Source organism: Lontra canadensis, unplaced genomic scaffold (genome assembly GCF_010015895.1).
Source record: "Lontra canadensis isolate GAN:19392208 unplaced genomic scaffold, GSC_riverotter_1.0 scaffold79, whole genome shotgun sequence".
In the NCBI taxonomy this organism is placed as follows: domain Eukaryota; kingdom Metazoa; phylum Chordata; class Mammalia; order Carnivora; family Mustelidae; genus Lontra; species Lontra canadensis.
This window is the reverse complement of record NW_022631073.1, coordinates 2,234,995-2,257,325: the sequence shown is the minus strand read 5'-3', so window position 1 is coordinate 2,257,325 and position 22,331 is coordinate 2,234,995.

The window sequence follows — 22,331 nt, the reverse complement described above, 5'->3', positions numbered from 1 at the left end:
GTGTTTTGTGCGTCCCTTCTCCTCTCGTGGCTTCTGTGGCACATCGGGTATGGATTTTAATTTGCTGTTTTGGTTTTCCTTCAGCATCTTCTTAGTCTGCCTGCCCCCAGTCTTTATCGTAATGCCCTCTTGAATCTTTGTGGAAGCCTGAATCTGATGTTTTATGAAATACTCTCTTATTGTCATAAACGTAGTTCAGCAGACTTTTCTTCCAAATCCCTGGGATATTATTCTCATTCTTCCCAGCCCCGGGATCTCATCGTGAGGCACACATTAAAGCATTTTCTGTGTTTCTGAAAGACAGACTGACCCAGGCTCTGCTCTGAAAGGGCGAGGCCACAGGGGCTGAGCTTCAGTCCTTCGGCGGCTGGCGTCGGAGGTGCGCTGGCGAGCCCAGGGTCCCTGCACCCTCGCCCCGTCCTAGGGCAGTCTCAGGTCCTGCTTTGCCAGTGGGAATCCGTGGATCCCCAGAGGTTCTGGAAAGCCTTCCGGGGGCACTCATCGTCTTCATTTTCCCCACGGCAGTCCATGAGCTGGAGAAGCTTTTATTTAAAACCCAGCGTAGAATGCTTGAGGGCCTCTGCTTCAGACTCCTTGGGCCCGGACGTGAGGGGACATGGCTGTGTCCTTCACGCAGCTGGCAGATCGCAAACCTCCTGGGTCACAGCTGTGTCTGCGAGTTCGCTGTGACGTCCCCGCCCCGGTGAGCAGGCTTCTTTGGCGGAGGCTCTCTCTCGGCTTCCAGGGACCAGCAGGTGCTGTTGGAGGATGGAAGGAAGTCCGAGGGGCACCCTTGAGGGGAAGTCCTCTAACCACCCACTGCTCAGAGGCGAGCTTCCCTCATCCGTGTGCCGTGCGTGCGCCGTGCGGGGAGGGGACGCAGCTACCGTCTTGTCTCACAGACGTTCGTGCTCAGAAGGTGGCCGGTCAGGAGGACACGAATGTCACTTCTTATTGGCATTCCCTCTTGGCAAAGTGCATGGCTATTAAGTCACATTAATTGTACAAGTGACGTCGCACGTTAACGGCGCCCTTGAAGTGGGGTGGGTCGCGGCGTCACACACGTTCTGTCCATCGCCCTCCTGAGAGGGGGCCGGGGCTCCTGCTCGATGCCGTTCTGGCTCCCGAAGCCTGGGTTCTTTTCACTAAATACCCCGTAGTTCTACAGTAGAAGCATTTTTTTTTTCCATTTGTGTGTTTTCATGGTTACTTAAGGGAAATTAAGACATCTCGTTTTAGGGGTTCCTGGGTGGCTCAGTCGGTTGATCATCTGCCTTCGGCTCGGGTCACGATCCTGGGGTCCTGGGGTTGTTACCCACCTTGGACTCCCTGCTTGGCGGGGAGTCTGCTTCTCTCTCTTCCTCTGTGATCTCTTTCGCTGTCTCCGAAATAAGTGAAAAATAAAATCTTTTTTTTTTAAAAGAAATCTTGTTTTAATGCATTTATTCGATATTCTTCACATGGGTTTTTTTAAAACTCAGAATGCATTTACTGTGGTGAGGAGTTTTTGAAAGCATCTTCGACATCTCTTGCGGGTGGAGATGTTCTCGGATGTGTCAGTCTTGGGCTGGGAGGTCAGCTGTGCCCATGAGGCTGGCTTGCAGGGTTGCACACATGGCTAAAGGTCTGATGTACGCTCGATTCTAGGGGGACACGGACACGCACGAGGCCAACGGGTCCCCACTGCCGAGGCAGCAGACTCCACCCAGCAGAGCCCGTCAGGGACTCCTGTGATGCCGCATCCCTTCCTCCCGGGCTGTGTGACCATGGATACTCGTGCATTTGTTATTCAGAAGGCAGTGGACTCGTGTGGGGTGGCCGGCGAGATTGCGAGCGGCTGTGGGGCTGCAGGAGAGGTCGAGAAGGGAGGCCAGTGGAGTGGCAGGGGGCCCCCAGGTCCGGCCACAGGTCTCGTGGGCCTCCTGCGAGAGCCCCCCCGCAGAAACACCAGCACCCCTTCCTGGGCGCCACGTACCGGTCATCCGGGTTCCTTCTAGCACCCTGATGGGTAGGGGCCATGCTGCCCTCATCTTGGGGTTGAAGAAGGTGCGGATTCAGGAGGTTGTTGAGGTCAGTGGGGCTGGTCAGAGGTCTGATCTGAGCATGCGGTGGTAAGGCCGGCACCTGGTTCCTGTGGTTGCTGGGAACGGGGAGGGACTAAGCCGACTCTTCCACTGCAGATCAGGAAATCCAGAGAGCACGTGTTTTTAACACAAGCAAAGTGGTGGAGACCCTTCAACGTGCACAGGACGGGGGCCCCGTGCCTGCGATATGCAGGCCCAGTGCAGGCCAGGGGCCACCCCGTCACCAAAATAATCTCATTTCTTAGTCAAACCGTCATTCTTCCATTCATTTTTTGACATGAGAGTGCTGCTTGTTCTTTTAAAAGGCACTGGCTTTTATTCACAGTAAAACAAGAAGTTCTCCTTTGTTTAGCCACCTGAGATCAAAAGCCAGTGCTTGGAGGAGAGTGACCCCAGCCTCTGGGGAATCGCATTCCCAAGGGGAGAGAGCCGGGTTTCCTGCACAAGGAGGAACCGGAGTGTCAGGCTTTTGCAAAACTCCAGTCTTTGTGATAATGGGCGGATGTGAAGAGTCCCCTGCTGTCTTCGGTAAGGAGTAGGACACCCACCATCGCCTCTAAGGAGTGGTTGCCCTCTGCGCCTCCTGGATGCTGAGAGAGAGAGAGACTGTGGTTCTTTCTGCGCTTGTGCAGGCACGTTCTCGTCAGAGCCCACGTGGAAGAGCCTGGAACTCCCGCTGTGGAGTATTTCAGATGTCAGAGCTGGGAGGCTCTTGAGATACATCGTTGAGAAGATGTGTGCTACGTGAAGCACACTGTCAAGGCTTGCTTTAAATAATTGCTGTTGTCAGGGTCAAATGGGATTTCACTTAATTAATTAAAGCCGCAGGAACAAGGCTGGATGTGATAAAGTCATGAAGCCCTTACCTTTGCCGTTCTGTCTAGGCGTAGAGAGACGCCAATTAGAGCTGCAGTGAGTGCAGGCGTGTGTCTGTTGAAATGAAGATTGCACAGAACTGGACAAAACATCTGTTAAATTGTGATTAGCCGAATTTCCCAAATTTCATTTGGACGGGTGCTAAAAGGACACATTTGCTAAATGATGAACAAGACAGATGCTCCAATTACATGATCATATTTGCAAAAACAGTTTACGTGAAGTCAGAATATATTAGATTAAAGGAAAACTAAGTGGCACATAGCCCCGTTTTTCACCTAAATAAGAGGGGGAGAGTCGCTGACGTGGCTGCCTCAGGGTATGTTGTGCTTTCTGGTCCAGCGCGGTCTTTTCCTTGCTGACCACGTTTTCGACCAGCATCCTCGGTTGCCCCCCATCTGATGGGTCACGTGACACAGGCAGCCGTAGGTCGGTCTTCGTCACACTTCGACATAACCCTTGAGTCAACATCAGTCCCGAAATGGGCGTAACGAGGCCTGGCAGCTCAGGTTTAAACTCCAGGTGTGAGGCGTGGGCCGGGCGCCGATGGACACAGCACTTTCCCGCACAGGCGACACCACCGTGGGACTCAGGACCCTTTCAAATGGGGTGGGTGGGTTTGATGACCTTTGTCTCTTGACCTCACCGTCTGTGGGCCTGCGCAGGGGGTTGGGGTGTGGGGAGGTCACAAGTGGTTCAGGGGCTCCCATGCTTGCAGAGAGACCCCTGGGCCGTTCCTGGTGGGGGGAGCGGTCTCTGGGGTTTGCTCTTCTGCCTCGGATGTGTCCCCTCCTGGGATGCTGGGGAGGGCGAAGATGTCCCTGAACCAGTCACCTGACTTCAGACCTAGGTGTGGACGCTGGCGGGTAAAGGGCTGAGTCAGGAACAGAAGCTGCGGGCCCTTCGTTTTCAGAAAGTGCACATGCCCGGGGCTGCCACCCCCTCCTGCCCCAGGGTCCACCGAGTCACTGGCCAGCTGTGTACGGAAGGTGGCGTGGGATGCCCCCAGTTAGATCCCCCAAGCTTCCAGCAGGAGGAAGAAGGCAGGAAAAACGGCCAGCCGGGGTGTGTGTCTGAGGGAAGGCCTGTTCCGACAGCGCCTGTGGTCTTCCGTGGCACTCGGAGTCGTGGGCTGAACGTTTGTCCGCCCAGTTTTATTGGTAAATGGGGGCGAGTGTAGCCGCAGATGCCGCTTCGGAGACGCCACTGGTCTTGTGCTGAAGTGCGTGAACTTTAAAAATTGTTGTCTCAGGGTTATAAAGCTAGTTTATGCTTCTTACGTAAAATAGCATAAAACTTCATCTTCAAAATAGCACAAAAATAATATTATTCATAAGGCCCGCCCCCTGCCCCGCATCTGGCATTCTGTCCCCGGAGTATAGCGGTGTTGGTACTCCCTTTCTTCTTGGCTTTAAAGTGAACACAGCTCCTGTGATGGCGGTGGATGCCTTCTGGGGGCACTGCTTCGCCCCACCGTGGCCCAGAGCAGGAAGGACCCTGGGGAGCAGTCTCCTGCAGCCCCCTACACTGGGGACACAGGGACTTGCCCAGGGTCACAGGGCCCGGGGCTCAGGTGGGGACCAGCCTGCAGGCCTCCTCACTCCCATGCCAGCCTCTGTCCTCCATCCCAACTCACAGGCTCACCCCAAAGCAGCAGGGCACAGATGGCCCTTCTTTTCAGTACATCTGTGTTTTGGGGTAAATACCCAGTAGTGCAATGGCAGGGTCATAGGGAAGCTCTATTTTTAATTTCTTGAGGAATCTCCACACTGTTCTCCAAAGTGGCTGCACCAACTTGCATTCCCACCAAGAGTGTAAGAGGGTTCCCCGTTCTCCACATCCTCGCCAACACACGTTGTTTACTGTCTTGTTGATTTTTGCCATTCTAACTGGTGTAAGGTGGTACCTCAGTGTACCACCAGGAATTGAGGGAGATTTGAATCTCCCTGATGGCTAATGATGATGAACATTTTTTCATCTGTCTGTTAGCCATTTGTATGTCTTCTTTGGACAAGTGTCTGTTCATGTCTTCTGCCCATTTTTTTGATGTGGTTATCTGTTTTCTGTGCATTGAGTTTGAGGAGTCCTTTATAAATCCTGGATATCAGCCCTTTGTCTGTACTGTCATTTGCGAATATCTTCTCCCATTCCGTGGGTTGCCTCTTTGTTTTGTTGACTGTTTGCTTGCTGTGCAGAAGCTTTTGATCTTGGTGAAGTCCCAAAAGTTCATTTTCGCTTTTGTTTCCTTTGCCTTTGGAGACATGTCTTGAAAGAAGTTTCTGTGGTCGATGTTGAAAAGGTTACTGTCTATGTTCTCCTCTAGGATTCTGATGGGTTCCTGCCTCACGTTGAGGTCTTTTACCCATTTTTTTTTTTTAATCTTTGTGCTGTGGAAAGAGCCAAGATGCCCTTCAACAGACAAATGGATAAAGAAGATGAGGTCCATATATACTATGGAGTATTATGCCTCCATCAGAAAGGATGAACACCCAACTTTTGTAGCAACATGGACGGGACTGGAAGAGATTATGCTGAGTGAAATAAGTCAAGCAGAGAGAGTCAATTATCATATGGTTTCACTTACTTGTGGAGCATAAGGAATAGCATGGAGGATATTAGAAGGAGAGAAGGGTGTTGGGGGAAATCGGAGGGGGAGTTGAACCATGAGAGACTGTGGACTCTGAGAAACAAACTGAGGGTTATGGAAGGGAGGGGTGGGGGGTTGGGTGAGCCTGGTGGTAGGTACTAAGGAGGGCACAGATTGCATGGAGCACTGGGTGTGGTGCATAAACAATAAGTCTTGGATCACTGAAAAAATAAAGTTAAAAAAAAAAAACAGGCCCTCTTTCTCTGTCTTTAAAATGAAGAGGTATGGGCACCTGGGGGGCTCAGTCAGTTAAGCTCCTGTTCTTGGTTGTGGCTCAGGGAGTGATCTTGGGATCGTGAGATGGAGTTCTGCATCTGCTGAAGTTTCTCTCTCCCTCCCGCTCTGTCCGTCCCCCCACCGTCATTCCTCCCAGCCCCTGGTGCTCACATACTCTCTCTCTCTCTAATAAATAAAATAAATATTTAAAAAATGATAAAAACTAAAACCAAGAGGTGAGTCTCTGGTTCCAGAAGAGGAGGCGGGAGGAAGGAGCATACTGTTTTCTAGCTGTGGACAGAACCCGAAAGACAAGACATCCTTGTCCAGGGGACTGCGTGGAAATGTCCCCTCCTGACTGGGCAGCTCCTCCCCTGCCCAGCTGTTGCTCCTGCGTCCATCAGTCTCGTCCCCATCATGGGACCTGTCGCTGCAAAGGCAGGGCGAGCCCAGGACTGCTGGAGTCTCCTTCCACTGGACCAGGCTGCATTCCCAAGCCTGGTGGTTCCTTTTTGGGAGGTTTCTTCTTCTTGGCTTTTGTCACCTGACCTGATGATCATGTGCTAACAGGCTGAGAACACCACGATGCGTGTGTCACACACCTGCCCTCCTCGAGGGCACAGCTACGAGGGTGACAGGTGCACCGGCAGTAACCGTAACGAGTGCCCATAGAGCCCTTGGCAGGCGCACCTTGTTTCAGAGCCGCTCACTTCACCACACGTCGCAGACACCCTGCTTGTAACAACTTGAAGTTTTGTGGCAGCCCTGCGTCGCGCAAATGCCGGCTCCGTCTTTCCGATGGCATCTGTGCGCTCTGTGTCTCTGTGTCACCCTTTGGTAATTCTTGAAACATTTCAAACTTTTTTGTTATTATTACATCTGTTATTCTGATCTGTGATCAGTTGTTACCACTAACTGGAAGCTCAGATGATTAGTGTTTCAGCAATAGAGTGTTTTTAGTGAAGGTGTGTACGTGGACCTAAAGCAGTTGCACACTTAACAGGCTGCAGTGTACTGTAGGCCTGATGATTATGTGCACTGGGAAACCAGAAATTCACCTGACCCGCTTTATTGCTATATTTGCTTTGTTGCAGTGGTCTGGAACCAAACTTACGATATCTCTGAATTGTGCCTGAATATCTCCGAAAGCATTTTTCTATCATGGGGTAGACAGCACTCTCTCAGAAAGATGGGGCTTTGGGAGACTGCTTGTGACTGGGGAGGACCAGGAAGGCTTCCTGGAGGAAGTACCCTCTGAGCCTGGTCTCAGCTGTCTTCACCCTTTTCTGGAGGGCTCAGGAGTCGTGCCTTTTCTTTCCTTCTGTGATATTAAGATTGGATTCTGGCTCAGGTTTGTTTCTTATAATGTGTTTTAAAACAATTTCGGGGGCTACGTTTTCATTAAGGACCTTTGACAACTTCTTGGGGTGAGAAATAAAGCAGGTTCTCCATTGGACAGCTCGTGGCTAAGCGAGCCAGGGTGGGCTTCATGTGCTGTTCCACAAAGTGCCTGTGAGATGCTGCAGCTCGTCTTGGAGGGACTGAGAGCTTCCGTGCTGACGGGAGTGAGTCCCGGGCCATGTTCACAGTAATTAGATGGAGAGAAAAGACCCAGGCTCTTTTGGTGTCGGCCAAATATTTTGAATATGTGTTAAGCGGTGATAATCAACTTTATCTTAATTGGCTCACAGTACGTTAACGGGTGACTAATATGACTATCAGCTTCTGCTTGGTGAAGGGTTGGGATAACGAGAGTTTGCGGAATTCTGAGTCAGGCAGGAGGGGCTCGCAGCACCGCGCTCTCACAGGCTCCTTCTCGGCCAAGCTTTAGTCCTCACTCTGTCCCCGTCTCCGAAGGCTCCCGGGCATCCGTGCCGGAGGTTCTGGTTCTGAGCGGCTCCCCTTCCGTTGCCCCCACCCGCCCCCAACCCGTCCGCCCCTCTTGTCCCCTGACATTCTGCGAAGCCTGTTCCTTCCGTGGCTCTGTTCAGGGACACCCCCTCCTCCGTGCTGTGGTGTGGTGCCAGGAGCGTCCCTCATCTCCTGGTGGACCAGTGAGCCCACATCCTGGCGAGAAGTGCGCGCAGCCAGGACGCTCACGCAGGGACAAAGCGCACGTGGGCCTCTGGACTTGGTCCGGCCGCCTCCTGGCTGAGAAAGCACGGCTGCCGTGGGACGGACGTGCCTCCGCCCTCATTTCCCCGTGGAAGTGCCCCTCCTTCGGCCTCCAGAGGAGGTCCTGAGCGGGACTGGAACGTCACGGGAGCAGGACATCACGCCCGTTGCTGGGGATTTTCTTCTTCGTGGTGGTTTGGAGGGCCCAGTGGCTCGGGCTGTGGGCCCGATCGAGCCCTCCCCGGGCCAGACGTTCTTCCGTGCGCCCCCGTGTGTGCAGGCAGCTCTGGTCCAGAATTCCAACCTGTCCCCTGTTCCCACGGCACTTCCCGCACTGGGCACGTTCATGGCGGGCTGTCTGCCTCAATGTGACCATCGTGACCACAGAGGTTTGGTCTGGTCTGGTCACCACTGGCTTTGGGGCCTCTAGACCGCTTCCCGACACACAGCGGTCACTCCACAAAATCATAAGACATTATAAGACGGATCCCACTGCTTCTCTTCCATCGCCAGTCCCACTGGACCCTTTCCAGAGGGCGTGGGAGCTCAGGCCAGTGGGGAGAGGCTGTGTCTAACTGGCCATGCTGGGGAGAAGCCTGCTTCATGGCGGACGAGCCCGGCATGGCCTTACTTTGTGTGGAGCATCCGGCCGCCTCCCCAGTGCCAGCTGGCCCGGGCCTGAGCATGCTGGCGGCTGCCGGGTGACCCGGGAGCACCTGCGTGCCTGATGTGGCCACCCCAACCTCTGCTCGGGAGCCCCGTCCACACTCCGTGAACCACGAGAGTCTCTTGGGAAGACTGGGACCGGCGGGAGGTGGGTTGCTGAGTCCCTGTCTTGAGCTGTCTGGACTGGGAGCCATCTGAAGCGTCCCCTCTCCCACGGAACCATGCGTCCTGACTGTGTGCAGACATCATGTTCCCCGGTTCATTTGACAAGCTGCCACTTCTGGGACAAGGACGCATTTTGTGATGTCCTTAGACTTTCTGCCCCTGCCGTCTGCTGGGCCTGCCGTTTTGGCATCCCTTCCCCCTCCAAGGACAGCTGTGGCCATACGTCCAGGTGGGACCCTTCTGGGGGGGTCCATCACACCAGATCCCATGTGAGCTGTGCCCCTTGGCATTGGTTGGGGAAGCCAGGTTGACTCGACTCTGTGCATCACCCGAGATGGGGGACAGGGACCAGGTTCGTTTGTCATTTGTCATTTGGCCAGTGCTGACCGTGGCCATGGCTGGAGCCCCCCCGCTGTGTCCTCGAGCTGCAAGGACCAGGGAGAGCTTTCTTCAGGTGACTGGAGGCTGGGAGCAGCTGCCCCTGGGATGTGGGGGGAGGGGGATGACCGAGGAGATGTGGGTCTTTAAGACATATGCCGGCACTTGGGTATTTTCAGATCACTCTAGTTCCCTGGGCTGCGTCCTCCTCCCTTTGTTCGGGCTCCGCCCTGGCTCTCACGGGCTGTGTCGCTCCCGGAGGGAAATCTCTGCATCCGTGCGGCCAGGTTCACTGAGGGCGTCTCCAGCGTGGAGTGCGGAGCCCTGCAGTCCTCACCATCCAGCGGCGTCGGAGGCCCTGGGACGCTTCAGGGCCACTTTCAGACTCAGTGGTCACGTCGCGTCGGAAGTCTTCTGGGTCAGTACCTGCCCCTCCCGTTATGGGCTGGCTGAGAGCAGAGTTAGAGCCAATTAATTCATAACATAAAATATTTGGTATGCAAATCTAATTTCTTAACTGTCAGCTTTTATTTGCCAATATGGCAAGCCTTTATTTATTTCTGTTATAAAACCAAATCCCTAAAACTCAAACTTCTTCATATTTTTTGAAATTTCAATTATCCTCCAGGACTGTGTCTCTATTTACAGACGCGTTTGCACACGGTAGGAGCTGGTGGGGAGCAGTGGGGCGGAGAGTGCCCGGGCGGAGAGCTGCTTGAACCCGCCCAAGAGCGAAGACCAGGATTGGCTTCAGGAAAACCCTTTCCTCTCCACAAGCCGGAGGGTCGGATGGACGCCGAGGCGCGGCGGGGCGGCTGGTTGGTGGGGCGAGAGCCCGGCTATGGTCAGGAGCCTGTGCTTGGTTGTGGCCTTCTGAAAGCCCAGGAGTCCCGGTCGGGCTTGGCCACTGGCAGCCCGATCCGTGAGCTTTCAAGGTTGCCTGGTGTCTGTGACTCCAGCAGGAGCTGGTCCACGACCCGCTGGATCTCTAGAAGCTCACCCGGGGTACTGTCACAGTCTAGAAAACATGTGTGTGTCTTGAAATGCCGAGGAGGGGACCTGGACCTCTGCCCGTGGATGTGGGTTGAGCACCGTGTCGGGTGCTGAGGCCTGACAGGAGCCCGTGGGATGTGGACCCACAGACTGCTGGCCATTGCGTGTCCTGGGCCAGGGCCTGGGGAGGGTCCGCAGCCAGGAGGACGGGGGCGGGTGTGGGGGTGAGGAGTTGCTCTTTCCGTCTCCGGCGTGGACTGGTGGGGGGCTTCCTGATGAAGCGATCTCAGAGCATCTGTTAGGATCAACGTTTGCAGATTTTAGGGGCTATCCTTCTCCAAGACAGTGCACTTACCTAAACGCTGCGGTGGAGCCGTGACACTAGTCGGCGCTTGCTTCCACAGGTTGATGCGTCTTTGGCGTCCCTGGTTTTTACTCCTCTGGCCTCCGCCCTCGGGACACACACGAGGCGTTGAACTCCGCATACCCTGTGGATGGCCACAGTGGGGCCGCCCTCTGCTGCCAGAGGTGGGGGCGCTGCCCCCGAGGACAGTCCTGTGTGGATGACGGGAGCCCCGAGGCCAGATCAGCCCCTGCTGGCAGATGGACCTCCGAGCAGCTCCCTGCAATGCCTAATATCCCCCCTCCCCCACCTGTCCCCCCCCCCTCCCCGCACTAACCTCTGAGAGGATTTCAGGTGTCAGTGCCAAGCAGGGAGGAGCTGGGGAGGGAGCAGGGAAGGGATGTGCAGGGGGAGCCTGTGAGCGGCATCCTCCAGCAGATGGGCCTTGGGGCGCTGCCCGCTGGGGTGTCCTCCCTGTGAACACAGAGTCAGGGAAATGACGTGTCCACTGTCGACGGCCGCAGAGAAGAGAGCTCCGGGTCTTTGCATTTTCTTCTAAAATCCAGATTGATGGTTGGCCAAAGAGCAAGGGAGGCTCTCGGGGCACGCAGTCCCTTGCAGGAGTGAAGAAGGAGGAGCGCCCACCACCTCTGCAGGGCCCGGTGTCCCGCCGGTGAGGGCAGGGGTGTGGGGGAGGGGCCCGGCACATTCCCTGCGGGTGCAGCGTTGATTCTGTCCAGAGATGTTCCGCGACACCGTTCCTTCTCGTGCGTGTGCATGTGTGTGTGCACGTGCGCGTGTGTGTGTGTGCGTGTGTGTGCGTGCGCTTGGTTATTTGAAATTTTCTTTAGCAATTTGCCAGGCCTGGTCTATTTCTTTGTTTCCCTGTTTTTCCTCCGCACAGAGATTGCATGTTTTCAGTAGCATCTGCTGTGAATTTTAATTACGATGTTCGACTCCAAGGGAGGCTTCCAAAGCAGCCGGTGTCGTTAGCAGTCCAGACCCGTGTCTGCGGCACAGACGGAGGCCTGCAAAGTGTGTCCGGAGACGTGGACACCACACAAAGGAGGGAGAACCCAAGGCTTCTCCGCATGCCCCCCTCCCCCCACCCCCCACAAGAGACCTCCGCAGCCAGGGACCGATACACATAACATTATTATTATTTTTTTTTTACCTGCTTTTTGCTGGTAATTGTTCTTTGGTTCTTGAAGGCAGTATCACAAAGCCTCTGCAGCCTTGAACGTGGCAGTTCTGGGATTTGAGCTCAGCTAAAATGGAAAATGCAATTCAGTGTTCTGCTACTTCAAATTGCGTAAATAAGCTTACAGGACGTCATAAACGCTGGCCTGCTGTTACTCACCAGCCTGGAAGCCAGCCCGGGATCCAGGCCCGTGCCCGCACCCGAGCCCCTGAGGTCCATGCAACAGCTCTCGGGGTGGTACGTGATGCTCAAGGACCCACGTTGCCCCAGGGCCCGGGAGGACATGGGCTGCGCGTCCTGCGTGTGTCAGGCGCGGTCCTGGCAGACGACACCATGCCTGCTTCTCTGCCCCAGGACCTCAGCACCAGGCCGGCCTTTCCGTTCTGAAGCCAAACTGCTGACCATCGCCTGTAATTATGTGCTCATTATTTTGCTGCCACTAAGTGAGGGGGAGCCACGCACTAGACATTGAAAACACTTGTTCCTGGAGCCATCTGTGTGGCCGAGCTGACATCTGAGGCTTGTCCTGTGGGTGTGTCACGGGAGCTCCGGGCTCGTTGGCCTCCGGGGTGGCAGTGGGTAGGGGCCGCCTCTGGGCCCACAGCGGCTTGGCTGTGGCTGCCCCGGGCCCCACTCCGAGGGCCTGCAGGAGGCCTTTGCCCCAGGCCTGGGACTTGCTGAGTCCACACCAAGGCCTCCCCGCAGAGCAGGTGTGCCCCTCACGCTGCTGTGCTCTTCTTAGCTGGGTCATCCCGATGGACTGGGCCCACTCCCGCGGAGAGCCCATGTGGGGCTGAGGGTGCTGTGGAGGCCTGTCCACCCACGGAAAGCCCTGGGCAGTGCTGAGCCCCAGCCCGTGCCAGAAGGCCAGGCTTCTGACTGGCCATCAGCACAGCCTCTAAGGGGTTCCCTACTTGGGAAGGTCACATGGGAGGCTCTGTCGTTCACAGAGGATCACACTAGGCTCAGAGGGCTTAAGTGATTTGCCTTCACCAAGTCTCAGAGCTGGGGTCTGAGTCCTGGATCCAGGGTGGTGACATTTGCTTCTTTGCCCCCCAAGCGGCCTGGCGCCAGCAGAACCAGCCTCACACCCCTCCGTCGGGGCCCCTGCGCTTTCCCCACCTCCTCGCTTGGTCCCCTGGGCTGTGAGTTCCAGGCCGCCCTGACCCTGGATTTGCCTGCAGAGTAGGAACTGTGGGAGAATATTCTGGAGATCCCGAGATGTTAGGTTTTTTCCTTCCTGACCTCGGCGGCTCCAAATGTGTCCAGAGATGTCATGGCTGCTTGCAGTTAGGAATTCTCTAGAATTCCTTTGCCCTCTTCCTGGGCCACTCCCTTACTTCCTCAGGAGCCTGTCCTCCCTTGGCGCTGGAGGCCGACTGACCCTCCTCTCCTTGGGCAGCAGAGGGAACCTGGGACGTGACGGTCACCTTGGCTTCCGGGAGGGCGCATTGTGCAGTAGTAGTGGACAGCCTCGTGGCGGCCTCCTCGGCATGGAGAAATGAGGGAGGCGGGATCCGCTTACACCCCCGCAGCTGGGGGACAGGAGGACTGGTGGTTTGACAGGGGGTGGGAGACGGGCTGGCACCGGGCGAGCTGAGCTGCCTAATCTCAGAGGGGCTGATCTCTCCCGACGGAGCATGGTCTGGGGGCTGTTTCAGGGTGGCGGTGCCTCCCAGCGTTGCTTTGTGCAGAGGTGGGCCGGACCAGGGGGTGCTGTGCCCGTGACCCTGAACGCACCGGCCAGGACACTGGGCACTAAGAGGTGTTACGTCCGCCCTGTGAGCGGCCCTCCCACTGAGGGGCTCGTCTGGGGCTGTCCACTCACTTGAGAGACGAGCACCTCAGGTAGAATGGAAGAGCCGGGTGCTTCTCTTCTCGATGGCATGGATGCTGGCTACTGGGGCTCACCCCACAAATGGCACAGCAGGAAGGTTCCTGAAGGTCGTGGAGGCACTACCTTCCTGCAGAACAGCAGCTCAGTGCTCTGACTGCGAGCTCCCGGGTCCCTGCACCCCGGGGTCCGCGCGCCCCTCAGTCCTACTGTCCCTGGAGTCCACGGACTCCTGAGGGCATTTTACCTCCGAGGACCATGAATTCTTAGTGGTTCTGGGGCTCAGGCAGACCATTCAGGAGCGTGTCTGTGGACAGGAGACACTTTGGGGAAATCATTTTGCATGTACTCTACTTCCTACCCTCCCTCAACTTGACCAGCGTGGCTGCCGCCTGGTGCCCTGCTGTTTCCCGCCATGCCTGCCCTTCTCCCCCCTCACACAGGGAAGGCAGGTAAAGACTTGCCCTCTGGTCGCACTTCGGTTCACACCCAGGTATGAAGACCAGAACAGTCGGGGTAACTGGAGATGTTGCTGACCGCGTCGGGGAAACTAACAAAATGAGCCAAGTTCATGGTGCCCGCCTTCTGCTCCCAGTCCCTGGGTTTAAGACAGAATCGAACAAGGGCCTGGTCCGATAGTCAACCTGGTGGATGATTCCAGCCCAGCCACACGAGGGCTCCGGACATACCCGGGAAGAAGTTTGTGGCTGTGCGCGTCAGACCCCTCCCAAAACTCCATTTTCATCAACACACGTTAGGGGAAGCTTCCTCCGTCAATACATCTATAAGAAATAAATGGAAATAGACTCTATCCTTGACCCCAGTCCCCATCCAGCAGTAAGTAATGGAATCACTGCAGGATAAATGAGCCGTTTGGAAAAACCAGCCCATTCATTTTGTCAAACGATGCGCTTCTAACATTTTATTTTTATGCTTAATGTACGTCTATCGAAATACAGATAACATTTATGTGGTTTTGATTTGTTATGCTAGTAATAATGTAGAAAAATCCAATCCAGAAGAAGATTATTTTTAACACTTGGAGCCCAGTCACTGGCAATCAAGAGTAGGTCTGTATTTCGCATCAGTACCCCGAGCAGAGAAGTGTGGTTAGGAGGGAGAGAAACACCATCTCAGGTGCGAACGTCGATCCCTTTGGGACAAAATGCTGTGGAAGAAGGGGCTCGGAGGGACAGCTTTAAGCGGAAGCAGGGAGGAGTACATGAGGTTTCCAGCTGTCCAGGGGCCTCCCCGTGACTGTCTGCAGTGTGATCCTGGGCCAGGATGCCTCACCACAGAGGTCCCATTTGGTTCCCGAAATAATGATGACGCGGTTTTCTTTTCAACAGTGATATCTGCAATATGCCAGAACTTACCTCCTCTTTCACTGTGTGAACTTACAAGAGGCACCGTGCGGACTCCAGGGCATGAGCAAGCAGGTGAGGCCCGAGCCCGCGGTGGGGGGCACAGGGTCCGCCACGCCGGACGAAGGCAGCCCTTCCTGCAGCACCCACGGCAAAGTCGATGGCATTCTAGTGTAATTTTTGTAAACTTTCTATTTGAGTGCAGTTTAAGACTGACAGGCAAGCTGTAAAGGCGCACGGAGTATCCCAGGGCGCACACGCCCGTGTCCCCGACGGCTGACATCGGACCTGCTGCGACACTCACGTCCCGACGGGCACACGGCACAGATGCCTTAGGTGTGATGAAAGCACATGCTTTCTTCTGTTTCACCTTGTGTCCGCCTCCTGTCCTGGGATGCGGCCCAGGGCGTCCCCTCCTGCTTAGCGCGGCTCAAGACTCCTGTTGGCAGTGACAATCTGTCTGCCTTCATCTGTGACGACCTCGACCGTTTGAAGGGCATAGACTGGGCACTTTGGACACATACCTCCACGGTCGAGCCGGGCAGGTGTATTCTTGGAGGGAAGAGCAGGGTGAGGCTCCCTGTCACACGTCGTCGCCATGGGCCACCCTGTCCACGTGACCGGCCACGCGGATGCTCACCTCCACCCCCGTGGCTGAGGCCGCATCCGCTGGGCACCCAGGCTGCTCTCGCCTCCCTCACAAGCCCTTGGGGGAAGTGAGCCTGCAGCCCACACTTAGGGCTGGGATTCGCACCTCCCGGGAAGGGGCCCATGGAAGTTGCTGGGAAGGATGTGTTTTGAGTTTCCTCGTGCTTCCAGAACACGGGTGTGCGTGTGCTCGCGCATGCACGAGTGTACACACATATGTTGTGTGTTATACACGTGTGTATACATGTGCGTTTTGTGTGCACACCTGTGTCACATGTATATGTCACTGTATTGTGTGTTGTGTGTACATGTGAGGATGTTGCATTGTGTGTCTTGTGTATGTGCTGTGTGTATGTTGTACTGGTATGTGAACATTGTGTTGTATGTATATGTGTGCATGTTGTCTTGTGTGTGTGGTGTGTGTGCTGTATGTACGTTGTGTTTGTGTGTTACATGTATATTGTATCGTGTGTGATGTGTGTAGGTGTGTAGATGTTGCCTATGTGTGCTTGTGTATGTGCTATGTGTACGTTGTGCTCTGTGTATATGTGTGTACATGTGTTGCGTATGCGTTGCGTTGTGTGTATGTGTGTTGTGTGTATGCGTGTTGTGTGTATGTCTATGTGTGTTGTCTGTCTGTGTGCTATGCATATGTCTGTGTTGTCTGTGTGTGTTGTGTGTGCGTGTGTGCCCGTGTGTGCTTGTCGCATTATGTGTTTTGTGTGCACACGCGTGTGCACGTGGCATGTGAGTGAGGAGGCTGCAGCCCGTGGCGGGTCTCAGGGCCCTGGCTTGTCCCCTCAGAGGCCTCACTGTTTAACTACGTGCATCCAGCCGACTCGTCAGCCTTTTCTAGGAAAGGAGATTCTGGGGGAGAAATCAGACAAACAGTGGTTTGTTGCCCTTGAGACCTGATGGCTGCCCTGGGCTCCCCCGGGCTCTCTGCAGCCCTGCACCCAGCCCCGCGCCCCCCCAACAGCAAGCCGGGAGAAGTCGGCTAGCTCCATGTGGTTATCAGGGTCCTTGGGGTCCCCACGCCCTGTGTCACAGCCTCCATGTGCCACTGCCACTGGAGGAGCCCGACACCTGACCGGGCCCGTGGCGCCCCTCTGAGCCAGGATCAAGCACGCCCACCATCCCCTGCTCCAGCCTCTGACCTCGGCTCCCTGACCCCGAGACCCTGACCCCTCTGGGCCTGGCTTCTTGGGCCCCTTGGCTCCTGACTCCCACCCTCAGCCACAGAGGCCCACGTGGGGTGCAAGGCAGTGGACCAGGCCTTGTGGAAGGCCCATGGACCCACCCCATTTCACCGTCTCTGCGACCGCTCCAGTACTGGACTGAATTCAGGAAACACGATCTCTCCCTTGTGGGTTTTGTGAGACTCAGCTCCCACGCTGTGTCGCGACGGCTGTGCCTGCTCAGGGACAGCGTTCCTGGGGCAGAAGGCAGAGGGTCAGTGCTTGGGCTGGGGCTCAGATCTCCCTTCTGCGGCCGTGGGCTCTGGGTGCAACTGGCGCCCTGCGCTCGGCCCATGCCTGGGCCTGAGGGGCTCCCAGCCAAGCCCAAGAACCTCGAGTTCTTTTGGTGTGATGAGGAATGTTCCCTAAGCCACTGGGAGGCTCCCCACTGCTGAAGGCTGGGCCTGTCATGCTGCCTTGGCATGTAGGAGCAGGGGCTTCTGGTGGAGCTAGGGAGGCCGGACGGAGCATCCCCCGGGGCTGCCGCACACTCTCACCGGAGCCTGCAGGGATCCGCTTGGGAGGCAGCTCCGATATGAAGTTCTCTTTGGCGTGTGCACAAGTGTGTGCGGGGGTGCGGGGTTCTGTGCGTGCCTGCACACGAGGCTGCAGCCCCCCCCCCATTTCCTCCTGACCCTGGACAAACAAGACCGTATTCACCAAATGTCCTGGAGCCTTTACAGCTAAGAGGGTTTTGAATTTTGGACGAGGCAGCTCATTCTACAGATGTCTTTCTGGAATGACCTTCAGAGGGATTTAAAGCCAGGCGGGCACAGCCTCCATAACTCACGTGCCTGCACTGTTGACACGGGCCTCACTCTCCTTCGTGGCCCACCGGCCTCCGCTCTGGAGCACTAAGCCCCGTCCCCCCCGCCCCCCCGGGCTGCCGTCCACCTGCAGTCAGGGCAGGCCCTCGGCTTCCCAGATGACCACACTGATGGTTCGGGAAAGGGCGTCCGAGCAGGTCTGTGCAGGACCCGTCATCTTTGTCGCTGCATTTCACCTTAATTATGACTTTAACTTTTTTCCACACGTGGGGTGCACGGGATAGACTCACTTCTACATGGTTGAAAAGACAAGACCTGTCACTGATGGGAAGGCACGGGGGTCAGGGATGCCGGGGTACCGGAGAGGAAGGGTAGGGAGGGCGGGCCCAGGCCGTCCTCAGGGTCCTTTCTCGGCATGTTGAAAATACGTAGAAACCTGGAAATAATGTAATTCCACAAACTTCCATCACTGATGTTGACTCTATGATGTGTTATTACCGTTCTTCTGTGCTTCCTGTTGTGTATTTGTGTCTTATGTGCGCTGCAGTATACGTAGAATTTGAAAACCCCCAAGCACGTGGCCCAGACACAGCTCGGCTCGAGGCCCGTGCCTGGGACGCACGCTGGTGCTGGTGTGCGGAGTGTGAAGTTTTGGCTCCGTCCAAGTTTCTCCCGGGAACGGGCTCCGGGCGGGCGAGCCGTTGGAAGTGTTTGCTTGGTCCCGCAGGAAAGCGGATCCGGGTACGTCGTGGTTATTAACCTCCTGTTATTAAGTTCTCAATACTGTTATGCTACCAGTGCTGTGATTTCGTACTTGTGAATATTAAGTGTTGTTCTTACCGAGGACATATTTTTCTCTTTACGAGCCTTGTGGAATCGTACGTCTTAAGCAGCCGGGTGAGTGCAAGTGGCCTGTGGGGCTCCCGCATGAGGAGGGTCGGGCATGACCTGTCAGCTCTGCAGAGGGGTGAGCACAGCCCAGAGGCTTTCTCTCGTCCCTGCAGTTCCGGTTGACAGGACAGCGGGGATCCCTCCCTCTGGGAGATGGGGTTGTGAGTGCGGGGTGCTGCGATGGGAGGGCACGAACAAGGAAAGGCGTAAGAAGCAGGTAGGCGGTGATCAGGGGGAGGACCCTGCCTGCTCTGGGGTCCTGCGGCAGAGGTGGGGGGGCCCTTCCTCCATGCAGTGCAGATTGTACCAGATCCCTGCTTTCGAGCCCTTCCTGGCACCCTCCCCACCTGCATCTGCGAGATTTTCAGGGACAGTCAGCCCACATTTGCAGGCATCTGTCTTTGCCAAAGCGGAAAGGGTTCCAGGCTTGCCTTTCAAGACGAGGGCACCATGTGTGGGTGGATTACCTGCCAGTACTCCTGGACGGAGAGCTCTTTCCCACTCGTTCAGAGGTGACACTTTCCCTGGTATTAAGATCGCTGGGAAAGGACCTTTGCTCTTTTGAGGAAAGAAATTAACATTGTGTTTTCTATTTCGGTAACAGAAGGTCTTTCTGCATTTGTCAGTTGCTGAGCTGGAAATCCTATAATCCCCAAGTAGACCCGTGACCTCTCCGCTGCTCTGTAACCAGGAGGGAGCGCACAGTCGCAGTGTGGCACGGGGGCGGCGGGGGTGGGGGCGGGGCAATTCAGAGCCAGTCCTTGGCTCCAGCCCACGTGCAGGACCAGGGAGCAGGGTCCGTGTTGGCCGGGATGCGTCTGGGGCTCACTGTCCCGGGCCTCCGAGGGGTCCGTTGTCTGTGGGACCCAAACACATTGGGCTGGAAGAGGAATCCGTCAGGATCTTGTTTTGATATGCTCGACGAGGTCCAAGAGAGGGACCCCGCCGCTCCTGGTTCCTTCCTGAAACTCCAGCAGTTCTCTTCGAAACAAGAGAAAATGCCCCAAACAAGAGAAAATAGATGTCACCTATCGATTCATTCATTCCCCAGCCACTCACCGGATGTCTCCTCCACGTCAGACACGGTGCTCACCCGCGCGAGGATAATGGGATCAAAGAGCGAGATGGGTCCCTGGCATAACAGACCTTCATCTGGTGGGGAACAGGCATTAATCAAATCATTATGTAAGTCACAGTTTAATTACAGTTGTGAGAGGTGTGACAGAGGAAAACACGTGAAGATAGAGTGGGGAACCTGGGGCATCATTGTGACTTACCGGGAAACGGAGAGCCCCGTGCTAGGCATGCGTCCCCAACAGGACTGGGCTGGGCACGGCGCCCTGACACCTGACAGCAGGTCCAGCCAGGGTGCTGGGGGCCGCTTGGCCCGGTCCTCCTGTCCCACGGTGGAGAGGCAGGTGCTCGGGAGGGTCTGACTTGGGAGGTGGGGCCCTAGGCCGAGGTTCTCCTCCGCGTGTCGTCGCCGGGACGGACTTGTTTGTGCTTGCAAACATCGTGCTTGGGGATTTCCCCGGTGAGCGGCCCATCAGGTTTTGTTGAATTTCCAGTCAGGCTAATGAGGTGAATCACGTCAGCACCACCTTCTCGGAGGGTGCGGGGTACTTAGGAGAAAGCATCCAGGCCAGGCTGTTCTCCCAAAATAAATACAAACTGATTGCCACCTGCTTCAGAATCAAAGTTGATAGTTACAGCAGGAAGAGCATTTATTTCCATACTAATTTCTTTTGGAAAATAACGCGGGAAGATCCTGATCCTAGAAATCTGTATGAAAAGCCAGACTGATTTTGCTAGAGGAGCACATCCGTGGGGAAGTGTTGCCAGTCCCCGAAACCCAGGAGCCGTGGACCTGTCCCCAGGGAGGACGCCCAGCCACCGGGCCTGCGGGCTGCTGACAGCTCCCTGATGGAGAAGCCGTGCTTCGTGGGGGCAGCAGCTGGCCCTTGAGCTGTAGCCGCTCCTCCAAAGTGACCGAGAACTGCTCTTTCTGGGAAAACATGAAAACATGATGCCTCTTTTTTTTTTTTAAAGGTTTTATTTATTTATTTGACACAGAGAGAGAGAGAGAGAGAGATCACAAGTAGGCAGAGAGGCAGAGAGAGAGGAGGAAGCAGGCTCCCCGCTGAGCAGAGAGCCCTATGTGGGGCTTGATCCCAGGACCCTGGGATCATGACCTGATCCGAAGGCAGAGGCTTAACTGACTGAGCCACCCAAGCATCCCTCTCCAACAGCTTTTTTTTTTTTTTAAGATTTTATTTACTTATTTGACAGACAGAGATCACAAGCAGGCAGAGAGGCAGACAGAGAGAGAGGAGGAAGCAGGCTCCCCGCTGAGCAGAGAGCCCGATGCGGGGCTCGATCCCAGGACCCCGAGATCATGACCTGAGCCGAAGGCAGAGGCTCAACCCACTGAGCCACCCAGGCGCCCCGAAACATGGTGCCTCTTAACCCACACTTGCTGCTGATGAAGGACTGCATTTCCACTTTGGAGAGGAGCACGGCCACTGGGAGTTTCTGAAAGCTGGAAAGGTCGGAGATCACCGCCTGCTTTTCTCTCCACGTCCACACGTCTTAGCTGAGAGGGTGGGAGGATGAGGCTTGTGAGTGGCCCAGGGTGGCCATTCTGGGCTCCCTGGCTTTCTACGCCTCCCACTGTGCTCAGTGTCTTTTGTCATTTCCTTCTAAAAACTCATTTTTAAAGTGAAGTTTAATCAGAATTTTCTGCAGGGACTGGCAGATTGTTTTGAGGCCTAGATCTGGGGGTGTTCTGGGAACCCCCATCCTGGGTCCCCACTGCACCTCCGATGACCCCTGCTGGTGCACACCTGTGACTGCCCTGCTCAGCTCGGACACCAGGAATGCAGGGGCTCAGGGGCCCTTCATGGCCGTTTGGTCCGCTGACCCGTAGAGAGGTTTCCAGAGCCGTGTTATCTGGAAGGGCGCACCAAGCACTGCGTTGTTTGCTCTTTTTAGATAAATGTGTGATAGAAAAACGAGGGGGACTTGAAAGTATGTTGTATGCTCCTTGGGCCATTGTAGTTCGGAATTACCCTGTGCATTGACTGTGAGCAGAGAAAGCCCCACAGAGCAGTGCGTCAACGCACACACTGAGCCCCGGGGTGCAAACGTGGTTCTCGGCCAGGAGAGGGGCTTAGCGTTGCCGACCAGTGGACTCAGCCAGCTGGATGCATCTGGACTCAGACACTAGGTGACCTCATGGCCGGATTGCTTCAGAAGGGCCTCGGAGCGCTGGGGGGTGGACGTGGTTGGTGGTGCAGGCGTCCATCCAATTTTTAAGAAACTCATATTGATTTAGCATCCATCCAACGGGGCTGCGCTTCCTGCCCGTGAGTGGAGAATGCTATGACCTGCGGCCTTACCTGGTTAATTCTCTACCCGAGAACTTCATCTGCTCTCGAAGTTAGAATCACGCCTCCTCCTCTTCCCAAGGCTAACATCCCACATTTGGAGCGTCCGCCCTGTCCCCTCGTGGTGGGTTCTCTGTAGTTGTGCTGGTGCTTCCTGTGCTCCTGGCAGGAGCTGCCGGAGACTTCCAGATGTGCGCCGCCCTCCCAGGAGCTGTGTCCCACTGGATCTCGTTTACGGAGCCCGTAAAGCCCACCCTCCCCAGACAGCAGTTCTCTGCGCTTTCCCGCCACTCGCACCCTACACATGTGCTGTTGCTCTGTGGTGCTGAGTTCCGGAGGAGGCCGCGTTCAGATTTTCAATAGGGTCTTATGTCTTGGCGCTTCCCCGTATCACCCAGCAAGACACTGAATGTTAAATACCAGGACAGTGAGTTTCCAAGGCTCATTGAACAAGAATGAGTCTCCTTCACGAAGCCTCCGCTGGTTGATGGAGGATGGCCCCTTCTGCCGGCCTCCGAC